At 44.9% G+C, this 17,026-nt stretch overlaps 1 protein-coding gene across 4 annotated transcripts in view; it reads left to right on the plus strand.

Moving 5' to 3' along the window:
* RAI2 (retinoic acid induced 2) overlaps positions 1–17,026 on the plus strand; it is a 63,202-nt gene continuing 46,176 nt past the window's right edge. For 2 of the 4 annotated variants that reach the window (XM_011940222.1, XM_011940223.1), the window contains exon 1: positions 1–179. The gene's annotated coding sequence lies outside the window, so the exon portion shown is untranslated. Of the gene's footprint in view, positions 180–668; positions 816–17,026 lie in introns of those variants that run through there. The other 2 variants (XM_011940224.1, XM_011940226.1) reach the window with 2 other exon arrangements.

The following is a 17,026-nucleotide window of genomic DNA, read 5'->3' on the forward strand; positions in this document are numbered from 1 at the left end:
TCCGGATCTGCCGTTCCGCCCCGGCCCAGAAAACCCGGCGCCTTCCAGGCCCTTCGAAAGATGGATTCTGTTGACGTATCTGGCGGCCCTGGCGAGCCTGGTGGAAAGTTGGGTTTTGCCAGATTGCGCCGGGCTCCTCTTTGTGACGCGCGGCCAGCCCCGCATCCCCCCGGAGCCGGGTGAGTGTGCGTCGGCGCCCCAGGAGCCCCGGTGCCCCCCAGTGCCCAGTCCCGGGGTGGCCGCACCAGCTCGGGCTTTCTGCCATGTTAGGCACCGAGCAACGTTCTCGCTGCATTTTTGCGTGCGTTTCAGTGGCGCCTTTTGCTGCGGAGGGAGTTATTGCTTCTCTCCGCTGTGGCTTTTTCGAGGTTGGGGTTGTGCTCTGTGTGTTTGCTTGTTTGCCATTTAAAGCCCAACTATTGTTCAGGATAAGCTCCGCCTGGGTGGGGAAATGGCATCCCACCACAGTTGCTGGCGAGGGGTAGAAATGTTGCCAAACAGCTGCTGCTTTGTGTTTCCCTATCAGAAGTCCCTGGAGTAGGTTTGGGGCACGACGGATGGATGGAGAGAGGGATGGGGCACGGAAGAAAAAGGTGGCTTTGGAGGAGCGGATTGTTACCCACACCATGGCACTCACTCGGTCTCCCTTTCTGCCTGCCAAACTTTTATGAATATTCCTTTTGTGGCAGAGGGAAGCTCAATGAATTTAGCCCAGTTCTCCAAGGAAAAAGCAACCCAGCTTTAACAATGGTTTGATAACTTAATCAATGAAAAAGGCAGGAGAGGAGGACAAGGAGGCGCCGACACCGTATCAGGTATGTGGCTGCTGCTTGCAGAGTCAGGTAGAGGAAAGGTGGGCAGGGCACGGCGCAGCGTCTGGGTGACCGTGTTCCCGGAACTGTTGGTAGCTCTCACCTGTGCCCGCTGGTGCCACCCACCGTCGTGCCCTTACGTCCTGGGCTGTTCAGAACCCAGCGATGGGGTTTGAGGGGCGGCTTTCGGCAGTGCGTGGGCCGGCCCCCCTCATCTGGCGTTTTTAAGGATGTGTAAATATTTTGCTGAGGATAAGTGACATCAACAGAATGATATTCCGCAGAGCCCGGGTGTGCAGCGATGATAAATAGATATGGCCAAACAAAGTTTTGATAACCGCGTATTCTCATGGCTCTCTCTGTTTCATTTGGGTCTTTGTTTTTGTTGGTTTAGCATTATCTCGCATCCTCTGGTGTGATCCCTTTATTTAGCTGATTCTTGGAAGCTTCTCTTTAGAACAGAGAGAAAAGCAGCCAGCAGGGAGAAAACAATTCTTAGCCTTGCATGCATCAGGCAAGGTTTTCTGTGCTTTTCCCAGGGAATCTTTCCCACCGTTTTCTAGATGTCTCCCTTATGTCTCTCTTGTTCCTTTGGAGTCGTCAGAATTAGTTGTTGGTGGACCGAGAGACTTGTGATAACTTTGAAAATGTGGTGTAGACATGCCTTTGTTACAGTAGAGGGGTGGCAAGGTGGGAGGGGGACAATATGGAAAGGGACAGTATGGAGGCTAGTTTTCTTCTCAAATGGGAACATGAGAAGCCAGGGGTGGGCTGGAAGGCAGAGAATCGTAAGCTTGGTGGCATCCCAGTTTCTCTGCCTCTTACAAGCCCAGAGAAGCCACCTGCCCCCACATACACACAGTCTCCTTCAAAGGGACACTCGCTTCTCATCCTGACAGATGCCCACTAGAGGCATCCCCAGGGCAGCCCAGGCACTGTGAACCAAGTCAGACTGGAACTTGGGGATAGTGACTACTTTGGCACCAGCCCAGGGGACCATTCAGCCACCCAAGGGGGTTCCTTTATGATGAAAAAATGCTAAGACCTCCATTGGTGATGTTTTGCCCAGGAAAACCTGTTCATCTGAGGAACAAATGAAAAGACAGTTTTTCAAGTGATGCCGGTTGCTGGGGTGAGAACTCGGTTTGGTGGGCAGTTGGGGAAGAACTGCAAGATACATTTCAGAATCTTGTATCCAGAATACAGAGTCCCTGAGACAGGACCATATGAACTACAAGAAAGAAAAATCAAAGACTGGAAGGTGTGTGAGGAGCTGTTGCTGGGAGTGCTCTATCTGTAATGATCCGGAAGCTGAGGATAGGACTGGCCTACCAAATCCATTGACCCAGAATGGAGATATTCTGGATGCGCAGAAAGCCCTGCACAGTGTGATCCAAATTTATGATAAGAAAATAGGAAATGTCTGTTCTCTGGCTTCTCCCCTAAGCTTAGAGTTTTGGAGAGAATGGTAGTGGAGGGAAATAAATTGGGAAGGGAACTAACATGTATTGTTGGCCTCTGTCTGCCAGGCACTTCACATGTGGTAAACCTTCTCAGCCACCCTGTGATGGAAGAATTATTTTACAGATAAGGAATCTGAGGCTCAGATGAATTTCCAGTTGTGTATCTGATTTCAGACTTTGGTGGTTATGATTTAAGAGGGCAACATGTCCCTCTTCCCTGCTCCAGGTCTCTTATTTATTTCTCTTAATCTGTCTGAGCCTCAGTTTCCTTACCTACGAGATGGGAATAATCGTTCCCATCTCACATGGAAGTTGTAAAGATTAAAGTGGGACTTGTCAGCATGGGACCACGAAGGATTAAAACTGGAGTATGACACCGGGAACTTCAGGCCCCTAACCAAACATACAAATCTCTGGATCTCTTCCTACTGGATCTGTCGGCCCCTCCACCTTGGCAAAATCTGGTACCCAATTGGTGGGGGTTGGGGGGAAGGTGGAAGCCCACCAGTGGGCAGCCCAGTCACCCACAGTGCATACTTATGTGCCAAGTAGATAGATCCGAAATGTCAGATGGACATGTCAGATGGACGGACTGTGCCTTTTCATCTTGGAGTCCCTACCACCCAACTGTTGCTTAATAAATGAGAGTTGAGTGACTAAATGATGGCACTGATGGAGTGAACGACAGTGGGGAGGGGGCTGTAAATCATTGTTAAGGGAGACCCAGCAAGGAGAGATCCAGAGATTTGTATGTTTGGTTGGGAACCTGAAGTTCCTGGTGTCATATTCCAGTTTTAGCCCTTGGTAGCTCCGTGCTGATAAGCCCCAGTTTAATCTTTACAAAATCCATGGGAGATCGGCAAGATTATTCCCAGCTTGTAGGTGAGGAAACTGAGGCTCAGAAAGGTTAAGCAACTAATTCAAAGTCCATGATGGGACCAAAGGGTGGGTGAGGTATTTTTGACTACTAACTGTCTCAAATAAACAAACACTCTATAGGAAAATGAGGAGGGGACTTGCTATGCAAATGTATCATTAAAGCAAGCCCCCATAGCCCCCTTCCAACCAGGTGGTAGTCTTTAACTTCCTAGAAATTCTGGTGCCACCGAGGGAACTGGGCTTTGAATCTATGTATGAGGTGCACATGAATGCTGCCTCCCTGATCAGAATATGAGGGAGATCTCAGAGAATGAGGGGGAAAGATGGCTAATTGCACTCTTCCCTCACACAAAAGCCTGCGTGGGATTCTGAATTAAGCTTGATTTGGGGATCAGGGTGACATCCTTGCTGTAGAGTTGGCAGCTCTTGTCTTTGGAGAATGCCTCTGATTACCACTTCTCCCTCCCACCTGATCGTCTGCCCGGGTGCCCATCATCTCATTCTTTCCAGACTCAAGGCCTTTCCTCCTGGCTCACAATGTTTAATGAGCCTCTTGAGTCTGCCACTTCACTGTCCTCTGATGGCAGCTGGTGAGAAGCTGATTTTGGCGGCCAGGTTAGTACTTCTGGAGTTCACACATGACCCTCCTCTCTCCTGCCAAGAACACACACACGAACACACATGCACACACAGACACAGGCGCACATAATTTGATCACGTTTCTGTATCTGCTTCACCAAATTAAATTCAAACTCAGAATTGTTATTGGAAGAAGTACGTGATTTTGGTGTTCTTCTCTCCCAGCCTCTGCCCTGAACAGACCAGAACAGCTAAGATGGAGGCGGCTTAGCCAGCAGATGTCTTGAGCCATGATCATACTTGCTGGCCTTCCCACTGCTGTGGGGCAGCACCCCAAAACATGAGCATGGTCTGCCTTCGTCCATCTGGGCTGCTATAACAAAATAGGCTGGGTGACTTATAAATGATAGAAACATATTTCTCACCGTTCTGGAGGATGGGAAGTCAAAGATCAAGATTTCGGCAGATTCAGTGTCTGATGAGAGCTTTTTTTTCCTGGTTCAGAGATGGTATCGGTATCTTCTTGCTGTGCCCTCACATGGTGGAATGGGCAAGTGAGTTCTCTGGGGCTTCTTTTACAAGGGCACTCATCCCATTCATGAAGGCTCCACTTTCACGATCTAATCACCAAATAAATGCCTCACCTCTTAATACTATCACGTTGGGGATTAGGATTTCAACATAGGAATTTGGAGAGGACACACACATTCAGACTATGCATGGTCCCAGGGCCTTTCATAAAAGCCCATTTTAATTTCTACTTAGACATAGGGCTGGGCTCCTTGAACATCCCAATCCTTGTAATTCCAATTTCTGCTATAATTAGCTCCAACAACTCAGTAATTCTAGAGAACTTTGGAGCACACTCTTCTCACACCTGTCACTCCTCTTCCCACAACTTTTTTGTCTTTCAGCACAGCACTGTCTAATAAAACTTTCTCTGATGATGGAAATGTTGCATGTCTGCACTGTCCCACACACTAGCCACTAGCCACATGCAGCCATGGAGTGCTTGAAAAGTGGTTGGTCCAAATTAGGATGTGCATTAAATATAACAGATGCATGGGATTTCTATGACTTAATAAAAAAATACAAAATAGCTCATTAATAATCTTGGCATTGATTACATGGTGAAATGATAATATTTTGAATATATTAGTTAAATATGATACAGTATTAAAATTACTGGCTTTTTAAATTTTTTTAAATGTGCCTACAAAAAAATTTTAAATTACGTAAACATTTCTATTAGACAGAGCTGCTCTGGAGCAAACTAACCAACCTCGTGACTTCAGCCTCCAGATGTTCTGGGGACACAAACGCTCTCCATCTTGATGGCAGGTGGGAGGCAGGGGGCTGAGTCAGTAGCCACAGCAGTCTTGCATCAAGCGATTTTGATTTTTAGTAGCTCAGGTGCCATGATGGGGGTTCCCCATGGAACCTACCCATGAGCATGTTGGCTCAGTCTCATGCTCTATGAGGAATGTGGGACCCAGAAACCCCATAGAATGAGCAAGGCAGAAGGGGCACAGGCAGGACTGGCTTGAATGAAATGACTCCTTTCCTTTCCTCGACCCCACCCACCTCAGGCTGGTGTCCTCGTCCATCAGAGAATTCCTTGACAGCTGCTTTAGTAGGAGCTTAAAGTACTATCTGTTGCAGGGATTTGTGCTTGGAGAGTAATGTCACCAGTAGACACCCTCATGCTGAAAGTGAGTTATTTGGGGCTGGGGCCAGCCTTAAAGGAGAGAAAATAAAAAAGAGGATGCACACTGTCACTTCCTGACAGCTTGATGAAAACAAGAGCAAGGACATAAATAAAATTTCTGCGAGGGAGACAGAATAAATGCAAGGAAGGTCAGTTTCACACAACCATAGCACCGCAGATGAAGAAAACTGGCCAAAGGAGAGTTCAGGGAGGCAGAAGAAGGATTTTGGCTGGCACTGTAGTATCATCACATCACATCATTCCTGAGTCCTTCCCTGGGCACTGGGCATGGCATGAATAGATGGAAAGGGATGGGATAATGAACTTGGGACTGCAGTGATTTACAGGTCAGGCACCTGTGGCTCTGGCTCCTGAGGGGGCTGCCCTCACAGGGGACCCTTGGCTGACCTCCTTGGGCTCCTCAGAAGGAGTTGGTTTTGTTTCACATGGCAGAAGCAGACTGTTTACTGGCGCACAGGAAGAATCCAACATTCTGGCGAAAAATAATTCATTAACAGCCAGGGTATTACCAGTTCCCTGGAAAAGCTCCTCCAGCTGCACTGTAGCAACTGTTCTTTTTCAGCAGCAGAATCGGGCCATGCTGGCAGCCAAGACTGGGTGTGTTTGGGCGTTTTTATTATTGTTGTTATTTTTGCCTTTGTGTATATGGCCACTTTTCCCTTATAATTCAGAGAAAGAAACGGAGGCCTGGAAGGGTTGAAATGGTGTAGCTGTCAGCCATTCTTTCCTTCGTGCTTTAAGCCTGGAAGCTCCAGGCTGACTGTAGGAACATAAGTTTTTCCGGATCAAAGCCCATCCCCAACTTGGGGGCAATGCAGAACCACATAGAATGTTCTAGGATGAAAGGAATTTTAGGGAACTGAAACACCTGTTCTTAAGATTCTCTGAAAGCAATTGGCTGAGGAATCCCTCCCCACCCCCATACACACAACCAAGCAGAAAGTCCTATCTTAGCTGTGTGGAATTCTTTTGCTTACTATTAATTGGCACAATGGGGCCAAAGTATGTGATTCATCATCCTAGTTCTGAGGGCATTTGGAAAACCAGGCAAGCATAACCAAGAGAATGGGCTGCATATTTTGCTCACTAAAGAATGATTGAATCTACAGTAAATACAAGGAAAGATTCAGGAAGCTTTTTGTGCTCTGGAAAAAATATGTTTTTTTAAAAAAGGTTTTTGTCTGCCTATTTGTTTTTTAATGCCTCATGCTCAGAAATGTGTGCCCAGCTAGCAAAAAATGGGAAAGAATAGCATTTCCTTGTTTTAGTTCTTTTAAAACTCTAATCGCAGGTTAAGTAAGATACAGTGTATTGATTTTGATTTTGTATGGAACATAACTAGATAATCATTTTATTTTATGAGATATTAATTTCCACCCATTTAGACTGATGAAATAAGCATTTAAAATATCCCATACCTACCCCCACCATCATCACAGTATTTCATTAATGTTCCTAGATTCAGATGGAGAACCTATTTCTTTTATATGGAAAAGGAGTAAATATGTTAGTCAACATATACATAAACCTTCCTTAGATTTCAAAAAAATGGGATCCTTTCCCTTAAAAAAAAAAAAAAATGAATGTTAAAGGCCAAGCATATTTGGCTTTATCTGGAGCATGGTTTCCTCACCTTGGCCCTGTTGACATTTTAGACCAGATAATTGCTTGTTGCAGGGGACTGTCCCGTGCACCTTAAGATGTTTAGCAGCATCCCTGGCCTCCACCCACTAGACACCATTAGCACCACATCCCCCTACCCCAGACCTTGCCAAATGTCCCCTCTGGGACAAAATTAGCCCTGTTGAGGACCACTTGTCTAGACCAAAATTTAATAAGTACTTTGTGTTTTTCTGGAAAATTCCATTTGAAATAATAAAAGACACAATTTCCCCCCTCTGACTTTTATATATACAATTCATGGGCATGATTAATTAACAGTTGGAAGTGGGTCATGTGAGTGATTTAATTCTAAGGTTGGTGGAAGGGTCTATAAGATTGTATAAGCATGGAGAATTTTTCAAGGCAGGCAATTTTATAAGTCATAGGTAATTGGGGGGCACATTGTAAGAACTAGTGGCTTCTCTGGTTTTTCATAAAGAGAACAGGTTTATTCCTCCCTAATTTCTTTCTCATATGCACCTGATTCCAGGCATGACTTCAAAGCCAGCAGACATCTTTGCCCGCCCCCAGCCCCTCCCTACTGTCATTTCTCTGGTAGCATCTTAAGCCTGAGCCAATTAATTTAGCCCTTTAGTGTACTTGTGAGAGCTCTGCTGGTAATATTGTAATGGACTCATTTCAGATTGTAGCAGCCCTTTACCCACCACTAAATTCCATGTTTTCCAGTACTATTGAGAAAGAAAGTCAACAGTACTTTCTTGGCAGATGGATCATTTTTCGTGATGATTGGAAGTTGAAATTCAGGTGGCCCCCATCACCCCTGGCAATTTTGTTTCCTTTTACACACATTTGTTTCCTTGAAGCAGCCCTCCTTCAGGCAACTAGCACCTGGTAATGCCTACAGGCAGCAACAGCAGATGAAATGTTGCCACCAGGACAAGCCCTCAGCCAATAATATTCTTTCTGGTAGTCCCTTGAAAGGCTAGAAAGGAGGGTCATGCCTTACACAGGGAAGGTGTCATGGAGGCAAACCATGCCCTGCCCATACGTGGAAATGGAATGGGTGTTTGAGGGGGTAGGGAGAGGGCAGAGAAGTGAATCACTCATTATACAGGGAAAGTGTTCCCCAGTCAGCCCTCCCCTGCCAGCCTCTGGGAGTGATATGGCAGCAGGGGATGCTGGTGAAGGATAGGGGCAGTTGCTCAGTGCAGAAGTCAACATAGGCCACTTCATTTTGCAGCCATCCAAGGTAGGCTGACCTTTTCCAAAGAATGTCATGCGTAGGATTCCCTTGTATGCTAGCCAGTGAGGAAAGATGGAAAGGTGAGCATTGAGGGATTTGGCAAGCCAGCACCATTTCTTCACTGGTGAGTTCCAGCATCTCTTGAAGAGTAGTTGAAGTCTTCCTTGTCACCATGAAGAGAAAGGCAGCGAGCTGGCAGGGATCCACAGTGTGCTGGGCTCAGGCAGATAAATAATTGATTTGCAACACGTGACACTTGGTCATTCTAAGTTGCCAGTCCCTCACAGGCCAGGATTCGGGTGATGGTCGCAACACTGGGAGAGGAAACAGGATCATAAATCTGGGCGTTGGAGGCCAGTTTTGCGGTACAGAGGCCACTGGGGCCACCACTGTGTGCTGCAGAAGCAAACAGACAGGTCCGAGTGTGTGTTGTTCCTCAAAATAATGGCAATGGAAATGGCTGTGAAAAACATTTAGGACCTTGTCATAAAAATGCAAACAGTCTTCCTTCTATAGGGAAAAGCTAAATAAACCCTATTGCAGCTGTATTAAGTAGAAACAGATTTGAAAATCGGGTGTTTTTTTTTTTTGTTTTGTTTTGTTTTGTTTTGTTTCTGAGACACTTATTTATAGCAGGTTGGGCAGAGGCTGCCACTATCTTTCGAGACTCCGGAAGAGTGTTTTCCAGATGGTCCTTGCTGTTTTTCTCTTTATTAAGCTTAGCCGAACACTGCTGTTGGAAAGGGTCATAGAAACCAGTGTTACTTTTTTTCAGATTACAATGGCCATTGATTGGCTAGCAATCAATGGATGGGAATGGATTGAGCCTGTGCTGATGAATTTCCTTTTGCATTTTATAAACAAGAAAAATGTCAAGGAAAGCACAAAATAGGGATACTCTTTCGACTATACACATCAAAGCTTTGAAAACCATACAGCGTTACATTTCCTATTACTTTCCATTTAAATTTTGTTCTAAAATAATGCTCCCCTCTTTGCTAAAGCTCTACAGTGTTACCATTTCCTTTCCAACATCTAAACAATGTCCAGATCCATTTCAGATTGAGCAATTAGCTCTGGATGCAATTTTCTTTTATGAAAAAAAGAATCACTAACCCTCTAGACTAAATATGAAATTATTGAATGTGAAAATATCAATATGAGGCCATTTGTTCTAAGATCCTTTTTCGCCTATCACTAGCATTTTAAGAAGGTTAGAAAAGGCCAATACTGCCCTGGCCTTCCATGTTGGACACAGCCACACCAGAAACCCCAAACTTTGTTTGTGCTCATAGAGGCTGGGCAGCTGGATTTGAGGTCATCAGGGCTGAAGCTTACAGCCAAAACTGCAAGGGGAAACATCTTAGAATGTCACATAAGCCAGTGGTCCCCACAGACCAGGTTTGCAGACCACTGCCTGTATTAGACAGGATTTCTGCCCCTACACAGTGAAGTGGAAGAAAAGTGAAAATGCCGTGAATTTATTTTGTTTAAAGCTAAACCTTTTCCACTTTACAAAACTGCCCTATATTCCCAAATGATCTTTCCTACTGTTCTTGATGTGAAACTTTCCTTTACGACTTATCAAGAGATAGTGGATGACATTTGTATTTTGACATCTTTATTTGACAGTCAGAAGTTGTCCAACTTATATTGGGTCCTTCATTTTAAAAATGTTACTCATCCATAACATTCAAAAGTCTGAGATTCACCCAGGAGGCCCAAGTAGACCTGGAAGGGGAGCCTTTGTTATGATTCCTAAGCCAGAAACAACCTGAGGAAGGATCCTGGGGCTGCTTCCCTGCGTCCCTTTACTCAGCTCTTGTGACTCCTCACTCATAGAGAGCTGGCTTTGTCCTAAGCCCATGTGAAGAATAGAATTGCTTCTTTGGAGGAGTTTGAGGGGGTAAAATTGCCCTCTTGAACATGAATACACAAGCATGCAGCCTCAATGCTGAGAGCCTGGGACCTTTATCCCTGACTCCCAATGTCAATGCCATTGCCGGTTCTCGTGGACTTGATCCCCTTCACCCTCTCCTCAGCCATGCCCACTGCTGTCATGAGCACAGGCCTCAAAAGGCTCCCCGGTGTGGCCCTGTTCTCCTCACTGCTCTGCATGATTTGTTGCATTGCTCCCCCCAGCTGGTGTTCTACAGGCCTGCATCAGCTTCCTCCTGCTAAAGCACCTCTCTAGTCTTGTCACCCTAGCTCAAGAACATTCTGTGACCCCCTATTTCCTAATAAGGTTGAATAAAACTCCACATATGAAGCCCTCTCTACTTTCCCAGCCCATTTCTCCCCTCCCAGAGCTTAGACTGGCTTTCAGTAAGGCATCATGGGAGGGTGTCTGCAGGTTGTACAGCTTCTCTGTGCTGGGTTTTGTTTGTTTTCTTATATGGGGGGAGATTTTCAAAAAGGTTATGGGGTATCTTGAGCATCTTTCTAGATGAAGAAAATGGAAGACTTGAGTTTAATGTGAGAGAGAAAAAGAGAGAAGAAAAGAAACAAAGAAAAGAAAAGAAAGCCTTTCACAAAATGAGGCTTTCTGGTTTCAAGAATTGCAGCCTTACTACAAGTCTCTTACTACTCTGGGTTAGGATACCACCTCTCTGGCCTGCCAGCAAGTGGGTATTGCTTCAGAATTACACTACTAGCTTATCCTGTTGAGAACTGAGCCACTTAACCAAGCTTTGAAATGTACAACTCAAACATAGTGGAACGGGTCCATCCTAGCCAATGCAGAATGTCCATTCTGTTAGGAAACATTCTTCAATGACTGCTCATGAAATCATGAAAGCAATGATATTACCTATCATTTATCAAGCTCCTGCTATAGGCTGGATAGTGGTACCAGGTGATTTACATATATTGTTTTATTTCCAGCTCCATAACAACCATATGAGGTAGGTATACATATTATGAACTCTATTTCACAGAGAAGGAATCAGAGGCTCGGATAAGTTTAGTAACTTGTACAAGGTCACACCACTTACAGGAGGTAGAATTGGGATTCTTTACAGCCTGGTTCAGTAGAACTTTCTGCAATGATGGAAATGTGCACAGTCCAATATGGTAGCCAATAGCTACAAGTAACTGTAGGAGTACTAGAAATGTGGCTGGTGTGGCCGAGGAAGTGGATTTTACTGAATGTACACTTTGGTAGCAGCTCTAGAATATGCATGTTTCCCCGCACCATTCCGTCTCTCTGCTCACTGCAGACTTTATATCTCTCTTCCTCCCTCTAGACACAATACAGCTCTGCTTTTTCTCAGAGGCCTATAGCCAGTTCTCAAGGGCAAGTGTGCGTTAGAATTGCCTCTGTACCTCAGGGAGCAGTGGTCGCTGGCTCAAGTCAGGAGGGAGAAGCTTCCTTCCCACTGTTGTCCTGAAGAGCTTACCCTCTCCTCGTCATCCCAGCTTTATTTGGGCAACTGTTAGATTTGGTCACTTCCTTGGCAGTTGTTCTTGAATGCATTCATTTTAATTTGGGATCCTTCGGGAGGAAGAGGGTGGAGAGCCAGTTACGGGTGAAGGAAGAAGCATGGGCTCTAGGAACTGCCTGACCACCCTAGCAATCTAGGGCAAGCCCAGGCAGAGAGGCCCATTTGCTGTCCAATTTGCTGTTCTCTGTAATTAAATAGGGCAGAAAAGTTGACTAGGAAAGAGTGAGACAGACAGATAATGAAGCCAGGTTTTCCCCCACTCCTCCGTGCCCCTACACTTATTTCTTCACCCTAATTGAAGTCTTTGTCCATTTTGGAGGGCAAAAGCCAGCCTCCCTGGGGCAGGGATGGAGGCAAGGGGGTGTGAGTGGCTAGGAGGCCAGGGAAGGTCTGCAAAGGTCCCTTGAAGGAGACTGATGTTAGCCACCTTAACACTTGATCTCCATTTCAGCAGTGCTGAGAATGTTTTTGTTTGTTTGGTTGGTTGGTTGGGTGGTTGGTTTTTTTTTTTTTTATACAGGTAGAAAGAAGTAGTTGAGGTTACTCACCAAAGCAACTGTTGAGCTGTTTTTCTTATGAATATTTGTAAAATGAAAGAGTGATATGGAATCTTTTTTCTGAAAGTGCACAAATCTTCTGTTTGCCCCCACAGAGACTAAGCTTTTTTCTTTTCTCTCTGTCTCTCCCCTCTCCCTCCCCTACCTTTTTTTTTTTTTAGTTTTTTGTTTTATTTGAGAGCAGAAATCATGTGTCTTTTTTGTGGCTTGGTCTCAAACCAACATTCATTCTCTTGAGCCAGGCAGCACTTCCTAAAGCTCATTTTAATCATAGTCTATGGTAGTCCAACCCTCCTTGGCTCCTGGCAGCACTTAGATGCTGATAATAGATTGAACAAAAAAGTGCTAACACACAAGTTTCCCTCAGTTTGTCTGTTTCCAAAAGTAAGTCTCCAAAGGCATGAAGTCAAGTCCTCTTTTGCATTATTATAGAGGCTCTGTCCCCATTAACTGGTGGTGAAATGTAAATTTCTTGGGCTTTTAATACTTCCATTTTCCTACCACTTAGCTCTCTGCCATCTACCCATGAGCGGCTCAATAAATACCAGCACATGGTGGGTCCCAGAGTTCTGGCTCTCTCTGGTCTTTGTCACCATCATCACCAGGGGCTGAGGCCTGCTTTCCTCTAGTCAGCCAAACCCACTGTTAACTCCATTGTGGATATTTGGACAGGAAGCTCTTCATCCCCTATCCGTATGGATACTTATTTGCTGCCTTCAAATTCGTTGCTTTCTGCAGAGGGCTATGCCAAGTGCTCCACCTTTCCCCTTCATTCCTTTTGACCACTTCTGTGGCTGGGGGCAAAGGACTCCCATGTTCTCCAAACCTAAGATGGAGTTGAAGCACTGGGCCAGGGCCTTAATATATGTGCTTTTACTTCAACCACATAGGCACTTTCAGAAACAGTGATTTTCATTTGCAGGATGAATAAACTGAGGCAGTAAAAGGGCCAGTTCTGAGTGATGAGCAGAAAAGGTGAGCAGGGTCCACATAATAATGGGTCTTGTGTGCCTTGATAAAGACCTTGGACTTCATCCTGGGCAGTTTTCAGGAGGCTTGTGACATGACCTAATTTATGTGTTTGGTCTTTTTCCCAGTGGAGATGAACTGGAGAGTGGGGCATGGGGAAGGTGGGGGGAATGAAGACCATAAAGTCTCTGTTGCAGTAACGCAGAAAGAGGCGAGGGAGAACTAAAGTAGAAGAGTGCAGCAGATGGGGAGGCCAGTGGCTGGATTCAGAAAAAATCTAGGAGGCTGCCTATCTGAGGCTTGGTGATGGCTTTGCATTAGTCTGTTCTCATGCTGCTAATAAAGACATACTTGAGACTTGGTAATTTATAAAGGAAAGAGATTTAATGGACTCACAGTTCCACATGGCTGGGGAGGCCTCACAGTCATGGTGGAAGACTAAGGAAGGGCAAAGGGACGTCTTACGTGGTGGCAGGCGAGAGAGAGCTTGTGCAGGGGAACTCCCATCCATAAAACCATCAAATCTTGTGAGACTTATTTACTACCATGAGAACAGTATGGGGGAAACCACCCCCCATGATTCAATTATGTCCACCTGACCCTGCCCTTGACACATGCGGATTATTACAATTCAAGGTGAGATTTGGATAGGGACATAGCCAAATCATATTAGGCTGATAGACAGACTAAATGATGACAGCACCCTGGTTTCTGTCTTTTGGGCCCCTTGGTGGGTCAGGAAACTCAGAAGAAGGGAGAGAGTGGGTACCTGGGCCTACCCTCCCCCTGCAGCCAGGCCTAGGTGAGTAGTCAGAAAATGTTGGTGTGGCCTAGGCAATCCTATTCTGAGTCCTCAATTCTGAAGGAAATGCAATGAAAACAAATTAATGGGTCAGAAGAGCCTTTTGAAGCCATTCTGGGGACAAAAACAAAAGCTGACAGACATAGTCAACAGCCAGGAGCACCTTCAGTCCACAGCTTTAAATGCACTTCACAAATACATACACTTTAAATAGGTCAGACTCTGTAAGCAGGAGGGGACTTTGGGTGAGCCTGCTGGTTCAGGCTTTGCCTGGGCCCAGCTAGGGGAGAGGGGTTTCGCTGGTGGCCTGCTGCTAGCATGACCAGCCATCCTGTCCTCATTTGCCTGGGATTGAGAGGGTGCTTAAGACACAGTACTTTCAGTTTTAAAACTCAGACAGTCCTGGGCAAACCGGGGTGAGTGAGTCACCCTACCTGCCAGGGGAAGTGTTGCAACATGGATGGTTGAGCTGATTGGAACCAAACCAGTGGAGATTCACTTCCACCTGAACTGGCATCAGTATGGAGATGCCACCACAGAGAAGGAAAGGAGCTTGGGAATAGAAAAGGCAGTAACATATCCCAAACCCTTTCCAATAGCTTCTCTGGTTCCAACTGAAGCACTTCTCTTAAAATAGGAGCCTGAGATCCTTACCCTGCCTTCCTGGAAACTAGACCGCCCTATGCCCTTCTTGTTATCCCACCCATCTGAGGCCTGTCTAGATATTTCAGTTGAATTTCAGATAAGTGAACAAATCCTTCAGTCCTGCTGGAATCTGGGACTTGAAAGTCCTTAACTGAACATGGAAATATGTTAAACTGCGTCTTGAGTGAGAAAAACAATTTCTTTACATAATGCATTCCTACGTCCTTAAAATCATGATTAGAAAATACTTTTTATTTTTCTAGGAGCAGCAAGATGCAGACTCTTGTGTAGCAGTAGACCATTCAAATTTTAATTTTGCAAAGCAACTGTAGTCCCCCATTATTCATCACTCTACTGAAACCAAATTTAAAAATTTTTAAGTTTTCAAAAGCTTCCTTTCTCCATTCCATCCCAAAGATTTCTCTTGCAAAGCAAACCTCAGTAAATAAACAGGCAACATGTTGTAAATGGTACAAAGCAGAGAGCTTGGAGTAGGAAGCTAATGAAAGGGATTTTTCCTGTTGGGTCCTGGTGCAAGCCTTCAGGTACATTCAGAAATACAAAGAGAAATGCAGAGTGAGGTGACACACTCATCTTAGGACACCAGTGACAGAGAAAAGCACTCAGAGTTTATTCTCGTCATGGCACCTGAACCCTCAACAACTAGAATATGGAGGGTGGTCTAGGAGGAATTAAGTTCAGGGCAATAAAAGCGAAAGGGAAAACTAGAGGAAGATGTGAAAAAGGCAAGAATAAGATTCATCAGCCATGGCCATGTGGTTCAGATAGTGGAGAACCACCCCCAATGGGACTTGGGTCTTTGGAAAGTGCCCTCAATGATACCCTGTCCTCCTAAAATGAGTCTGAGAGAGAAAATGAGTCTTGTTGTTTATTTATGGCACTCTGTACCACTGTATGAGGAGTAGATATTAGACCTTAAATAATAGTATCAGCATTTTTAAAAGGTTGTCTATTTCACACACACTTCAAATAGGTCAGTTTTTAAGCAGTAGGGTGACATGGTTTATTCTTTCCTTGGTAATGCTTGGTTTTTAAAGCCAGCTATATGGATGGGAGAAGTGTTAAAAATTATCTAACACAAATTTTTATTTGTGGATTTTTGTCTAAAATTCTTACATACATACACAAAATTGCATGTATTATTAAGCGTACATCTTGAAGAATTTTCACAAACAGCCCACCCATGTCACCAGTGCCCTGATGGAGACACAGACTGCACCAGCCCCTGGAAGCTTCTTCATGCCCTCTTCATTATCCTCACCAACAACAGCCACTATCTTTTAACAGCATAGATTTGTTGTATCATATACAGGGATTTTTAAATAATAGCTTTGTGTATGAGTACAAAAAAATAAAGCAGTCCTGTGATTTGTTTTGGTGGAGAGGGTGGGAGCAGAAGTTTTGTAATGGTTTTCTTTCTCTGGCTGTTCTGAGTTAGGCTTGTTAAACAGGAAGTTTCCAAGCTGGGTTCTTGCTGGTATAGGGTTTGGGCAGCCTGGTCTCTTCTGCCCAAGACAATGCCCAGGCTGCAAGCCAGTAACCTGTTCTTGGCACCATCTGGCCAAAGGCAGCCACCAAGCTTGCTTTATCTGCCTTATTAAAGCCTCTGTTAGAGCTTGCAAAGACACATGTCTGGGAGCACCGAGTATAGGACAATAAAATGGCTGGGAGTCCTCTGAATCAACTGGCCTTCTGGAAGGTAAAGCCAGGCACAGCGACTAAAACAGCATATCCAACGAGGACATTTTTCTCCAGCTTCCAAATGAGAGTATGATTGATGAATTTCTCTTCTTCGTAGGTTTCATTGTATTTTTCTATGTGCATTCTGCCCCCTTTTCTTTTTGCTGCAGGAGGCAAAAAGTAGGAAGGTGGGAATCAAGCTGTGGAACATACATCGTAATGTGTCTGGAGCGGCATCAGCAAAGGACTTATTTGTTCTCCTGGGCTGTGGAGTGCCGAGTGATTGAATGCTCGCCAAGCTGTCAGTTTTATGAAACAAATTCCCTAACCCTCTTGGCCCAGAGCTTTGCTCCGCCTGAAATGGAAAAGAAATAACTTTTAATAGAAAACTCATTGCAAAAATCTAAGATAAGATTTCCGAGCAACTTCTCTCCGAAGAATAAAATGAAATATTGAAGAAAGCATTTGATGGGGTACTCTTAGGGAACCTTATTTCTCAGTTCTTAGTTAACAAACTATGTTAATAAAAATATTTAGACTTTCGTGATGCATAATGCGTTTTTATTCCTAGTGAGCCGGCC

The sequence above is a fragment of the Colobus angolensis genome, unplaced genomic scaffold (assembly GCF_000951035.1).
Source record: "Colobus angolensis palliatus isolate OR3802 unplaced genomic scaffold, Cang.pa_1.0 Scaffold188, whole genome shotgun sequence".
NCBI classification, from domain to species: Eukaryota; Metazoa; Chordata; class Mammalia; order Primates; family Cercopithecidae; genus Colobus; species Colobus angolensis.